We start from the raw sequence: 4,264 nt of genomic DNA on the forward strand, positions 1-4,264 counted from the left end.
AAGTATAAGCTAATGATTTAAACTTTGAAGACTGTTCCAATTAATACCTTGTTCTAAGCCATGGTATTTTGGCTTTGAATAGAGTTGTTAGAAGGTATAATTTAATCATTTTTATGCTCATTTTAAAAGAGCAAATTTCATGAAGTGAAATGGCATAATTATTTTCTAAGTATTTTTATTTTTACACTGTGTATAGTTAGAAATACATGATTACAATCAATATACTGTAAACACATGAATAGATTTTTCAAATGCATGACAGTTGCAATTTTTATGTGCACATAAAAGCCTGTAAGAAAACAATATCAACCCAATTAAATACTGTCTTTTCAAGTTATTGCTATGTCCTCAGAGCACAATTTACTCTTTGGATGTCACTGCTTACTCAGTGTGGTGTGATAGTTGGAGGCTAAAAGTTATCTGTACCCTGTATTCTTCTAAGAAAGTAAGAAAATTGTATCTTCTCAGCAGCTTTAGGGACAGTCTCGTAAGAGTGGAGGTGGGCATCTGCTCCAGCTGGAGCACTGTGAACTGCAAAACAAGCTGAAAATTTGTATGCTTGAAAAAGTAAAGCTGTGCTGTCATGTCCATCAATCAGATCTACATACATTACATGGAAGAGTCAGTCCAATACCCCACCAGGGAGGGATACATAGAACAGTATAAATAAACAGGCTTATTTATTTATTAAGAACCTGGGAATTGCAGTGTGGGAATAGAACAAGAGCCAGGAGTACATAAAGCAGTAGAACCTCCAAAGTGCCTTTCTGCATAACAAGCAAGCAGAAAAGTTGTGCTTCAGCCTTTCATCTTCAGGGATAAATATAGTGAGCTCTGGAGGGGTAATGGTGGATAAATAAGGTTCCAGGATGTAAAGTTGCAGACAGTAAGCCTAAAAGTAATTATTACTAATCTAAGGCAAACAGGAACCCTGACTCTACTTCAGGTTTTCGTATTATGCCCAGTTCTCAGCAGTGAAGAACTCTGCATCCCCAGCATCTCTTTCTCCTTATCTATGTGGAACAAATACTGTAACTCAATCCACATTTTCCCAGGAGAAAAATATACTACTTCCAGTAATCTTTACTTCTATAAAAGTATTCCATTTTGAGGTGTACTAAAGCATGCCCAAATGGTGGACAGGGCTCATGTTTTCCTCATGCTTGATTTCAAGAAGTACAATAGGTGAGAATTCTTGTACACATTTCACAGAGAATACACAGGGTAAAAAAAGAAGGGATGGGGAGTAGATCTGATCAGATCTGCCTGAAAGCCAAAGGCAGAGCAGTGCCATACTCCCACATCAAGACTTCCACAGCATCTTTGGGTTTTGGGGTCTTTGTAGGAAAGCCAAAGCATGAGCCTTGCCTCCAGCAGAAGTAAAGTATTTGCCCTCCAAAACTTACATTGCATTCTTCACATATATTCATGGAAGAAAAAAGCCTATTAAAGTATCATCAGTCAGATTAAAAGAAGTAACCCAGGGTTGGGAGAAGAACTGAAATTTTATTAAACCCTTTGGAGTTCTACAATCATGTTTGTACAAAACTGCCTGAAGACCCAGTGCAAGACATGCCTGCAGGAACTTTGTTTTGTTCACAGCAGTTACAGCTGCACAGTAAAAATGTAAGAGAATTCTGCACTTAGAACAAACTTCAGCCCTATGCCCAGTATGCACACAAAAAAAGTGGAATGGCAAGTGACTGTAACCAACCATAGTAATGAACTAAATATTCTAAAACACAGGAGATTTGAACAACAATGTGAGAGGTAAGATCTTTAATTTATCATCACCCTTGTAACAGGCACTTACCTAAGCTGGGGATGAAATACCTCTACCAAATTTTCAGTAAGATAATTTGTTAAAAATACATACATGGAAGGAAAAAAGACACTTATTTTCCTTTTAGGGAAATAATTTCAACATGAAGACCCCCATTGGATGAACAAACCAAAAATAATTCACAAAATTGACTTTGTAAGATATTCTGAGAAAGGGACAGAACAGACTTAATTTCTAAGTAAGCCTTTTTGTATCTTAAAACAATCGGACTTAAGCATGGGCTACATTTGGCACTATCCGTACAGAAACATATTGTAATTCTACAATGGATTCCTGATGTGCACACACACCACAATGCAATGTCAGCAGCAAGAAATACACAGGTTACCTTCATCTTTTGAATGAAATTTAAGTGAGAGTGAAAATCTGCTCATAATTTTAATCTTACATGACTATTACAAAAAATTTATGTAATAGCTACCAAGTGTCATTGAAAGGTAAATGAAAAGCAAAAAATATATTTTCAAATGAAACACCAAAAAATTACATCCACAAAAAGAAGGTATAGCAGAAAATACTTTAATTTGCATTTTGTAGATTCAAACATAGCAAAGATTCAGAAGTGTTTAGATCTCAATAAGCAGTTCCAACATTGATTCTGATTTTAATAAATATTACATTTTAATAGGATAGCTATATGGAGAAATTGTAAAGTGATGAATTGCTGATTGCTACTTTATAAACATGAGCATCAAGATTATTTACAACATATTACAGGTCATTTCCCAGAAAAGCACAAAGCAAGGTCAGATAAAGGCAACCCAACCATCAAACACAACTCAAGAAAATGTGGCACAGTGTATTTCATGCACATACAATGACAGCACAGATCATCAGCTGAAAACTAGGAAAACACTTATTATTCCAGCTTACACAAGTCTCTATATTTCACTGTTTAAAGTTTATATTCTGACCTACCTTCTCAGGCACTGAAGAACAAGTTATTCAGCAACAGTGCCCTATTTTTACCTATGTAGTTTGCACCAAGTCTTTTTTCACCATTTCACACAAGTCTCCATGACTTGGGAACAACTAAACATTTTTGTCTTTGTCTTCTCACTACCTCTGGGATTACAATCATTGTGTCATTTGTACAAGAAAATGTACTACTACTCTGAAATGAATGGCAGACAGTGTTGACAAGCTGATCTCCAACAGGGAGCTGGAATTTAAAATAGTTTACAGATCATGGACGGTGTAACTAACCTTATTCTTTAGTATAAAAAAAGAGCTGTAAATTTTTAAAATTTAATTTAACATATAAAGAACTAAGTCATCCAACTCACACAGCAAAACTTCATAGGCAGCATAGTCACAGAATGTACATCAAATACAGTAAAAAAAGATGGTGACAGGAAAATTGTTTCAACTAGATTTGTTACAGGAAAAATCTTATGTCCTATCTCTACAATGACAGTGAAGTGAAATGCCTTCCATATTTGATCATCAAGAGATATGTACCTTCAGGTGCAACAGAACTTACACAATTTGCTGTTCAGTTGCATTCCTGTGTTCCCATGACACAAAGCGAAAGAAGAAAAGTTTCACATCTCTTTATGTCCTTACCCTACAGTATTTGCCTTGTGCCAACAAGGGCTGCAAGGACCAGGTGTCCAGGATCTGCATGCCTGAATCTCTCACCTGTCCCATGAGCAAGTGCATGATTCTGCTTCAGTGTCTGTTGATTTTAGCCAGGCACAGGTAGAAAAAGCAAAAAAATAGCAAGTTGCATCCCCAGGAGGAGGCTGGAAGCAATTCACTTTCCCCACACAGCAAGGGGAAAAAAGGAAGAAATGTTTCTGAGACTTAGGTCCTTCCTGGGGCAATGCAGTCATACAGTTTTGTTTTTTATTTTAACTAGAAAATCCTGCCTAAAGCTTTAGGCACTATAATATATAACAATACAGATAAATCCCAGTTATAGGGCACTCCTCACACAAGTGAGCCTACAGTTCTAGCCCTTGCAGGTCTATCCAAAAGGCAAAGAATTAACTGCCAATTAAAAATTACACTCTTTCGATATATACAATTACTCAGAAGATTTGGATATTCTGTGTAACTCATCTACCAAACACAGCTGTTCACATCTGAGCTACTTACCTAGATTCCCACTTCAATTTAATAGAGAAAAATAAACTCTGAGGGTGCAAATACAGAGGTTGGAGGAGGCCAGATGAATCCACCTAGAAACCTCCTGCCCCTCTACCTAACTAGAAAACAAAAGCCTGTGATGACTTGCTCAGACACAGGTGCCCACAGGCCAGAGAGGCTACTAGGAAAAAACATAACATCCCCAAACTGGCATCAGCTTCTCCTAACACCATGTCAAATTACCTATAGAATTAAACAAACTTCCACTGGGATACCAGTTCACTGCCAATTTGTGCAACTCTCACCAAAACTTCGTAAGGGTGGTTTGGA

The sequence above is a fragment of the Zonotrichia albicollis genome, chromosome 3, assembly GCF_047830755.1.
Source record: "Zonotrichia albicollis isolate bZonAlb1 chromosome 3, bZonAlb1.hap1, whole genome shotgun sequence".
Classification (NCBI taxonomy): domain Eukaryota; kingdom Metazoa; phylum Chordata; class Aves; order Passeriformes; family Passerellidae; genus Zonotrichia; species Zonotrichia albicollis.